The sequence below is a fragment of the Pteronotus mesoamericanus genome, unplaced genomic scaffold, assembly GCF_021234165.1.
Source record: "Pteronotus mesoamericanus isolate MK-2021 breed Mesoamerican mustached bat unplaced genomic scaffold, CSHL_Meso_final scaffold_31, whole genome shotgun sequence".
In the NCBI taxonomy this organism is placed as follows: Eukaryota; Metazoa; Chordata; class Mammalia; order Chiroptera; family Mormoopidae; genus Pteronotus; species Pteronotus mesoamericanus.
Window position 1 is genome coordinate 21,404,941 of NW_026555312.1, and position 10,744 is coordinate 21,415,684.

Below are 10,744 nucleotides of genomic sequence, written 5' to 3' on the forward strand. Positions count from 1 at the left end.
AAGGATTAAGGAGATACCCAATTCACTTCTCCAGGCAGTGTACCACCTGCGCGCCCATGTCCGGGTCACGACCCTCATTGAGTTCTTTGGAAATGCATAGACAGTGAGAAGGAAAGAAGAGCAAAATAAGGGGACGGGACAGGCTTTGGAGAGTGAGAGGCTAAGGAGGAGCGCAGGGGTCCTGAGTGCAGCACTTCGTGACTTGGAGCATGTGTACGGAGAGGACCCTTTCCCCAAGTCTCAAGGGGCCGCAGACCCGGAGGTGGGGTCCCAGGGTCCCGGTTCGGGGCGGGGGGGACCACGTAGACCCACCCCTTGACGTCACCGTGTCAATGGGTGGGGCTGCAGTGGGGCTCGCCTTTCCTGCGTCTGGGGGCTCTGTGGCAGCCCCGAGTGTTTCCTCTCCCGGCGTTGGGAGGCCCGTGGAAAAGCCGAAAACGTGGGCGGGCAGGGGCGGGGCGGGGACTGGTGGCGAGAGGGGGGCGTCCCTCAGGCCCGCCCCTGCCACCCTCCAATAGCAAGACGGGAGATTGGTCCGACGGGCAGGGCCTCGGAGGGGTCGCGGCACGGGCCCGCCCACCCCTCGGCCCCGCCCCTCAGGGTTCCAGGGGCTGGGCCCGCCTAGCTTTCCTGTGCTCCGCGGGGAGCTGAGGGGCGGGCTCAACTCCTGCAAGGCCCCCGGCTCTGGGCGGTGAAGGGTTATTTTGCCCTTAACATACTTCACTTCCTCCCGCATCCTCTGAAACCCTGTTTTCTGAGAATTCCCTGGGATCCCCCCCCCATCCCATCCCCTGTCATCCCGAACTTGGGGCGTTGGGTGTGGGAGGCGGCAGCCGTAAAAGGCTAAATAAAGCAGAGCGAAGCGGAGTGCGGAGAGCAGCCGCCCCTGGACCCGCGCGCGTGAGCAGAGCGCCCGCCTTCGGGCTCCCGGGCAGTCTCTTCCCCGCGCTGCCGCGCCTCGCCACCCCTGGAACCCCTGCTGGCCTTTTCCTCTCCCTTTTCCTTCCCTTGCATCCCAGTTTTCCTTCGCAGGCCTGGAGTGTTCTGAAAGCGAAGGCGTGAGAGAGCAGAATTGGTACTGCAAGTGAATTATATTGGCGTGAATCAATGAAAGCAGATTCTAATGGTTTTTTTTTTAAAAATTCATATTAAAAAAATTACAAGCCATTTTGCAGTAGGGGCTCCATGGTTCTTTCTGGTACCGTAATTACACACTAATGAAATCCTTGGTTGCCAATGTATGCTAACTATTTGGAGGCAGTATCCATGAAGGTGGCCTTGAAGAACGTTTCCTCTTTCCTTTTTTTAATTTGAAAAACCCACCCCAGGTAATATTTGAGGTGAAAAGCAGTGAATGAGAGCGAAACAACCCAGGTACTAGGCCCAGAGTTGTCAGTATTGCGATGACCTTGGTTTGTCCCCGCACTGGTTGAAGTTCTATAAGCTGAAAAACGGAGGAAATAGGACTATGGGGTTTCGCCTTTGAAATTTTGTGAGCCAGAGTTTTTCTACAGTACTTTGGTTGGTGTGGGGCGTGGGGATGAGCTGCCCAAAGAACAGAGAAAAGCGTATATAAGAACTCTTGTTGCAGGTCAACGTCTTGCAAAGAGCGCCTTTCCTATTGGTAAGCAATTACATTTAAAGAAACAAGTACAGTTTGGGTGCTATTTGGGTCCACATATCCACTTGAGCCAAAGGTACCCCTGAAAATAGGCCTTCATAAGTGAGGCATATGAATACGCCAATCTTCTTATTCCTAAAACTTCCCGAAAGAGACCGTTTCTAATTTTAAGGTTTGCGTCAACTTCCTGTCTCAGTTCACATTGCCATAGCCTCGGTCTCAGCAAGTGGACATGCGTACGTTCCACAGGCACGTGCTCACCTGCTGTGTGCCAGGCCCTGCACTCTGGGTTGTTGCTTTGGCAACAAAGCAAAGCATTCAGCCAGGTGACTCCCAACTCTCTCTACCAATTTATAATAAGTGGACTTTCGAGAAAATGCTACCTCCAAAAACATCCTTTTGAAATAATTTGTAAGAGCAGTTGCCAGGGCTGCTAGGAAATTTCACTTCTGTCTTCTTGGTCAGAAAAAAAAAATCCACTTCTATGTTAGAATAGTCTTGTCTAGCAATACATCTCTTTTGTAAATTCAGTCTCATTTTTTATACCTTCAAATAAAACCTTTCATTAGAATATGAATGTAAATAGCTTTTTTATTTAGAATGATACAAAGTACACCATATTTAAACAACGATATAAATTTGGGTGGAGATGAAATCTTTGTAGAGCTATGTTGGTAGGGATCCAAATAAAAATCCACTCTGAGAGGCCTGGGTCTCCCTTTGCATCTTTTCCTTAGAAGGTAATTTTTCACTCTTTGATCACTGCTTCGAAGTTAGTTGAAACTTCCAGGACTTAAATATATAGAAGACTAAAGAAACTTGATTTTAATGAAGAATCTTGAAGAATAATGAATTATGGGAGCAAGTCCCTGCTTTGAAATGTATGAGTGTGATTAGCTTTCTATTTAAAAATAAATATTTGATTAAAAATTAACATTTTATTATGAAATATACACAGAGAACAATGTACAAAGCAAAAATACACAGCTTGTTGATTTACCACAAAGTAAATCTTTATGTGGTCCTACTCACATTGAAACAGTCAGAATAGACATGGCAACTAAATGCAACCGGTTATTCCTAGATAATACCCTAAACCAAAAGGCTAAAGAAATTGTTGGACAGTTAGTAAAATTCGAATGGGGTCTATATTAGACATTAGTTTGTACCAGTGTTGATTTCTTGATTGGAGAGTTGTATGCTGATTATAGAGGACGATGTCCTTGCTTAAGGAGCAAACACGGGGTAATGAGACATCTCTACAGCTTGCTTGCAAAAGGTTCAGAAATGGAATAACAATAAGGGTATACAGACAGCAATGGAACAAACAGTAAAATGTTTATATTAGGGAATCTCTGGGTGAAGGGGTATAGAAGTTCTTTGCACTGTTCTGGCAATTTGTCCTTAAGTTTGAAGTTATTTCAAAATAATTATTTTAAAAAAATCTACTCAATGTCCCCAAAAAAGCTTTAAAATGCATAGTGAAATGTATAGATGAATGTTTCTAAAGCTTAATTAAGCATAAAAAACAAACTGGGAAAAAAATGATGAATGTGACCATAATAAATAAAGGACATTTGTTCATAAAGTAACAGCTTAAAGACAATGAAAGAGTACATTACAAACTGTCACAAATATTGGTAGCAAGAACTAAAGAATTCTTAAAACCAAATTTTTCAAAGCACGTGCTTGTGTGCATGTACACACATACTCTAAAATAAAACTGGAAAAGGACGTGAAGAGGTATTCCTAAAAGAGAGAGTATATTTGGTTTTATTCCAGGAATGCAAACAAAACTGGTTTAACATTCAAAACTCTGTGTCTTTATGTCTTTCATGTCCTGGAGGGCTTTAAAGTTTACAGGCCTTTCATTTTAGGATGACCTTGCTCTGGTGCATTGATGTTTTCTCATGAACAAACTCATGCCATACAATCATGATGTTTCATGACTAAACGCAGCCTCAGGAATGTTGTATTCTTCTCAATGCATCTCACTAGGAGTAATACCATGTTGATCTCTTCCATCACTGGTGGTCTGAGCCTGGATTACCTGGTCCTGTTGGTGTCTATAAGGTTTCTCTTTCTTTCTTTATATTTTTATTATTTAAAATTTTGTTGTTTTTAAAATTGTTTTATTTTTTAATTTAAAAAATTTTTAATACTATTACAGATATCTCCACCCCCCCCACCTTTGCCCACCTCCGCCCAGACTGCCCCATCCCCTGGCCTTCACCACACTATTGTCTGTGTCCATGGGCTATGCATATATGTTCTTTGGCTAATCTCTTCATCTTCTTTTATCCAGTCCCCCCTCCCTTTGTAACTGCTTAGTATTTTGTGGGGAAGTACTATGAGACTACATCAACTTCCTAGTCCTCATCATGCTTTCTCGCAATGGCCTTAGCTTTCCTTTATCACTCATGACTAAATCATCTGTCTTTATGGTGTTTGTCAAATGGTGATTCTCTATTTTCCACATTTCTTCTAAATTTGTTATTTGGAAGCTAGCTTTCTTTCCCTTTCTTCTTCTCTCTCTTTTCCCTCCCTCCTTTCCTCCCTCCCTCTCTCCCTTCCTTCCTTTCTTTATGCCATTATGAGCTCATGAATTTCTACTTCATTTAATGTGCTGTAATCCTTTATTATTATTTTAATGATGAAGTTGTCTCCTACTTAGCCAATGACAGCCCCTTCAAGCTGATTTTGTGTGTCCTTTCAGTGTATACCAATCATTCATTGAGAATTCTTACTTTCTGACACAAAAAGATATTCTGGGCTTATCTCATCCTCACCCACCCCTTGAATCAGTCATTTCTCACTGTAGCTTATATATGTCTTACCTTCTCTTTCATGTTTTCCATCTTTTTGTTTCACTATGTCTCATTCTATATATTTTCTTCTATTTTCTATTTCATAAATTTCCTCTTTATCTGCATCTATATTGTTTTTAAGCTGATCCATTAAGGTTTTAATTTCAATTATTATTTTGGAAGACAATTGTAGATGATTTTTTGGAAGCATCTTATTTTTAATAAACTTTTAATTTTATAACAGTTTTAATTATGAACAGATTTACAGCAAAATTATGAAAATAGTAGAGTTCCCATATTCCCCATATCCAGTTTCTCCTATTGTTAATATCTTAAATAATAAATATGATGTGTTTGTTACAACTATTAAAGTCCATACTTCATTCAGATTTTCCTTTTTTTTTTTTAACCTCATATGTCTTTTTGCTCTTCCAGAATCCCATCTAAGATACCACATTACATTTAGTTGTCAAGTCTTTCTAGGATCCTTCTAACTATGGTTGTTTTTCAGATTTTCCTTGTTTTTTTATGATCTTGACAGTTTTGAGGAGTACTGGTTAGGTATTTTGGATACTGTCCTTCAGTTGAGATTTGTCTTATGTTTTCCTCATGACTAGACTGTGGTTATGAGTTTTGGGGAATAAAACCATGGAGATAAAATGTCATTCTTATCACATTGTATCAAAGGTATGCTATAAATATGACTACAATGGATGGAATGCTTGTGTTTTCCCCAAATTCATATGTAAAGCCCTACCCCACAATGTGATAGTATTTTGAGATGTGACCTTTGGAAAATAATTAGGGTTAGATGAGATAAAGGGGGGCGGTTATGATGGTGTTAGCACCTTAATGAGAGAGGCACTAGCAAACTTGCCCTTTTTCCCCTCCCGTGAGCACGCACGCAGAAGAGGTCACAGGAGCACGCAGCAAGGAAGCAGCTGCCTACAAGCTAAGAGAGGAGACTTCAGGATGAAATGATCTATGGGCCTTCTTTGTTTTATTGGAGCACATTTTTGCTTTATGTTGCTATAAAATGTTCCAGGCTCATCTTACATATTTTTCACCCCAATCTTAGAATCAGATATTTTTCCAAGGAGCTCTGGTTTTGTTTTTTGTTCTTTTAATTGGAGAATGATATTAGAAATCAAGGTCTGGGCAAGTAGGTGTACTTGTTGATACTGAGGTGTTATTGCTTCTAGACGTTTTCATCTGATTTAACAAGGAAATATATGTTAACTATATGCAAATATGTATACATCTATAAAAATTTTCCATAGAACCATGTGTGTCTATATTAAACTAAACATTAGTTCATACTAATGTCTCTAACTCTAATCATTATCACATGGGTCATTCTAGCCTCCTCCCCGCCGCCCCGCCATGCTGCTTGCTCTATAACCTCCCACTACAACAGTGAGAAACCTGACTCCCACCATCTGCCATCTATTTTCTTAATTGTTCAGTTAACAGTTGAACTGTTTAAGCATGGGCTTATAGGGCACGCTCACCAGGCGTTGCAGTTTCTTAGGGGACCATGTATCTGCCAGTGGGGGCTGGCCTCACCGATAATGCTCTCCAGGCATGAAATACGGTTGCACTCAGGGTTCAATCTTTTAATGAGGACTTTTAAAAAAAGGAGAAAGCATTACACTAATAAAGTAAACATTCATTAAATGAGAATTATTTATTTTGTGTATATGGAATACAATTTTAAGAAGAAGAATTTGGAATAAGATTTAAAAAAATAAACAAGGTAAATGAGTGGCTTCTTAAACTCAGATCTACATAGCTTCTCAGACATCTTGTTAACACTGCTTGTGGAGTTTTGAAAGTATGCTGCAGTACTTTGGCATAGATTTAGAATTAGATAGAGGCTATCTTTTTATCTTCAATTAATTGTTTAAAACATTTCTTAAATATTTAGAAAACATCAAATTATGAAACTGTTGTCACTATAGCTTTCATTTTTACTTTATTTTTATGGTGCTCTCTGGCCCACCATGTCCTGCACTGTTTTTCAGGTGAATAGTTGGCGTTTAACTTGGTAAATCATCACTGTGGCTGGCTCCCCCCAGCATTTCACACCGTCTCGTTGCAGGCTGCTGAGGCCACACCATGCAGGATGGGAGCCTGAGATGTCAACGCCCGCTTTTCCCTAGTTATTTTACCAGCCGCATGACCTTATTAGCTGTTTTGGGAGAACTTACTAAATTTGGCAGCTGTTCCTTTTTTATTTCAATGGAATATGGTTTGATCCTATCATTTTCTTTTGCACCTAGAAGAGGGTTTAAAAGTGGCTCTTTGTCACCAGAGAGTGAAACCCTTAACTGCCCATCAAGATCTTGTGGCCACACAGGAAAGAGCAGCTGTTCCTCCCAACAGAGCCTCCTTTCCGGGTTTGAATCATCTTTCCGGGTTTGAAAGTGATTATTTAAGAATAAATTTAACTGATTTATCTGTTTGAAGTATCACTTTAACAGATATATATTTTTCTAATTATAATTTTGAAAAAATGTGATTATATTTCAAAACATATGCTGCTCTAACACTGAGACAGTCCTGATATGGAGGCCAGACTGGACACCAACACCCATCAATTATTTTTGAAGGCACGGGAAAGTGAGCTTGGCTGGCAGTACGCAGCCACCATGTGAGCATGTCCCCTCTCCCATCTCTGTCCTGGTTTAGGCTGGATTCCAGGATAATCTAATGAACTCTGTTTGGATAGACTTCCTTTCTGTTTGTGGGTATAAAGAGGCTTCCGGTAACAAGCTTTTGGAAGTCAATCTCTCTGGCCCTGGTGAAACACTCAACCCACCCTCACTGATTACAACAGTAAATTCCTGATCATTATGAGTCATTTGTTAACACAGAATGGAAATGATCACACTTCGGGTTGTAGCTTGCAGTCAGACAGACCGATGTGGGATTTGAGTTCTGGCTTCCTCCCTAAACCTGTTAGCTGTACAGACACAGTCTGATTATTTACTTCTCTTGGCTTCAGTTCCCTTATCTATAAAATAGGTATAAAATTGTTTACCACGTGAGAGTTATTGAGAAGAGAAAGCATGGTGTTGTATTTAAAAAGCTCACTGTGGTACGCGGAATTGAGAAGAGAGTGAAGCTGTCTTCTAGGTTTCAGTTTGCAGACCACAGAGGTTATCGCCCCCCTCACTCAGGGAGCATTCTTGCAACACTTTTTTCTCTCTGCCACTCAGTTCAATTGAACCGTTTCTTTTTCAGCCACTTTTCCTAAGTGGGTCAGGTCACTGTGCTATTCATCAGTTCTTATGCTGGGAGATCTTTGATCTTTTATTGTGTTTCTAGGAGCCTCTGAGGTTGGCCTGTAGTCTACTTATGAACAACTTCCTATGTATGTGAACTTGGAATCCACTCTGCAGCCTGCTTATCTCTCTCTCCTTCTAGGGGCAGATGGATATGGTCCCAATGTCTATATTTGCAGAGGAAATGCGAGGGCTCCTTAGGCTCCTTAGGCCTCAAGATTAAGCCATCTTCTCCACTCCAGCTTCTTTTGGAGGTTTGCTATGAGGTGCTGATTATTTGTCCAGATCAATGATCTTTTCAGTTTCCCATCAGTTTTGTGTCTATGTGTACACTCTGTTCAGAACATTGGGCAAAGGGAGGGATGAACATTGGGCAAAGGCAGCACACCAAATCCCTGATACATAACTCATAGTCATTGCTCAACATGTTGTGCATGTGAGTGCAAGGCATGTTTATATGTGTATAAAACATGTAACCATGGGTGAACCTGGACCTTATAGTATTTTGAGAGAGAGTTGAATAAAGAAGCTGAATGAACTTGAAATAGTTAAATCTGGATTGGGTGGTTGACAAAACACTATTTCAAAATGAAGGACTCAGACATTGAGAAACAGATTGATGTTAAACTATGGTATGGTTGTCTTGTTGAGATTATAGGGTGTTATAGTCTGAATTGTGTCCATCTAAAAAGATATGTTGAAGTCCTAATCCTGGAACTTCAGAATGTGACCTTATTTGGAAATAGCGTCCTTACAGAGGCAATCAAGTTAAAATGAGATCATCAGAGTAGGCCATAATGTAATATTACCTGTGTTCTTATAAGAAGGGGAAATTTGGACACTGAGACAGACAGGCAGAGGGGGAAGATAATTTGAAGATGGCCAACAACAATGGAGTCAGAACTGGACTGGTGCAGCTGTATGCTAAGGATTGCCAAAGGTGGCCAGCAAACCACCAGAAGCTAGAACAGTGGTATCTGAAACAGGCTCTCCCCCACAGCCCTCAGAGAAAAAGCATCTCAGCTGAGACTGATGTGTGGACCCAATTGCCCACCACCAAGAATATCAGAGTTTGGTGAAAAGGAAATGAACTTTTTACTTAAAAGTTACACATATTTAGAATAATGGCGGAATTCTGCTGTCAAGTCCCACTCCCTTTAAAATAACCCCCACCCCACCCTGCCACATACACCTCCACTCCTGCCTCCCTTTTGCCAAATCAGGCCAGTTTCAGAATATGCTAGTCAGAGGTACCATCTTTCAGGAAAAACGAACAAACAAACAAACAAACAAACGAACAAACAAAGAGTCTGTGGCTTAACATTCCCCCAGTCTCAGTTCAGCATTTCTGGCTTCTCCCAGTAATCTGTGCTTGGCTAGGCAGGTTCCATAATTCCCAGAATCGTCACCCTTGGTGTTGCTGTGTTCTCTGGCTCTTAATCCAAAATACACCCTTTCAACCTGTATGGCCAAGAGAGCAAATGGCTGTTGCACCGTGTTTAAATTCCTCAGCTGGTGCCTGCTCCGTAACAGTATTTCCAACTCTTCCTACAGTTGGATACATTTGCCAGGCCTCCAGTATCTTACATTCATTCAGCTGCCATTCCCAGGCCAGGCAGGCATCCCCTCAAGATCTCATGCAGGTGCTGCAAGCCCTCAGCTACATCACGATTAAAGTCAGGCCCATCTCCACCCCCCTGGTCCCGAGCCACAGGCACCGTTATTTAACATAACTATGGAGCTAAACAAGGTGCCACAGTAAAGCAAAGTAACTCTTAATGACTGTCCTGAGCTTCTCCATCTTCAAGTCAAGGTTGTGGAAGCTTTTTCTCTGAACCCTGCTCTACACTCCATGACAGAGCTTGGTGTAAGATTTACAGCCCCTGGAACTTTGTGATGATACATTTCTGTCTTTTAAGCCACCTAGTTTGTGGTACTTTTAGTGGCAGCTCTAGTAGATTGTCCAGAGGGTCCAGATGACACTGGTGAGCATAGGGTGGGTCTTCACTAGGGGGAATGGAATTCCTGGGAGAAATCTGTCTTGGAGCAGGAAGTGAGGTAGGCATTAGAGTTACCTGAAGGAAGGGCTTCCTGTCTTTCCTGTAGCCAGAGATCCATGGGGCTGAGCCTCTTTGGCATAGGGAAGCCTGAAGTGCTTCCACTGTGGTGGAGGCCTGGCACTGCTCTGACACGTGAAGGCAGGCTGGATCTAGCCAGAGCCTCGGATAGTTGTGGGCTGGGCCACAGTTGTATATTGTTTTCTGTGTTATATTTCCCTTCCATTATTCCATTGTTTTCTTCACTGAAAGTTTATCATTCATTATCTGTTCTGTTGTGAGAAATGATGCCCCATATTCAGGGTGAAGTAGGCAAGAGGTCAACAGAAGACACAAGAAGAGGCACTAGGACTGTCCTGGGGCCACCAGAGGCTCAGCCATTCCCTAGGGGGAATGTTTGAGCAGAGGAACCCGAGGGGCTTGTTTCTGGCCCGTTTGAGGTGGTCCTTTGGGAAATGTTCAGAAATATCTGGGGGGAACTCTCTGGAAGTGGTTATTGGATAATTCACAGCAATAAATCTTGCTGCATTTAAAGTGTATACAACTGAGACTTGATTCATTAAGTGAGAGAATGGTATTGCTCAGATGTTATCTAAGCAGGACACTTCTAGGCTTGAGCTACTTTTATTTTAATTAAACAAAATACCACCAAACAGTGACAGGCTGACACAAGCCACATTCTTACCTCTGCACATGAAGAGAAGCCGCCTTCGGACCCTCAGTGAGGCACTTATGGCCAAGCTACCACTGCTGCTCAGAAGCAGAAATCTACTGACCGCTGGTAGCATGTGCAGAAGTTACCATTTTTGCATCTTAAAAACTGGGGGGGGGGGGGGCGCGGTGCTAGCAGTGGTCGTGAACTAAGTGATTTCTAAGATTCTTTCCAGCACTATAATTTCATGATTCTGGGAGGACAGAAGAACTAGTAGGTTTCAACAGGCAATCTGGGACTATTTAGTTTTAGGATTAACC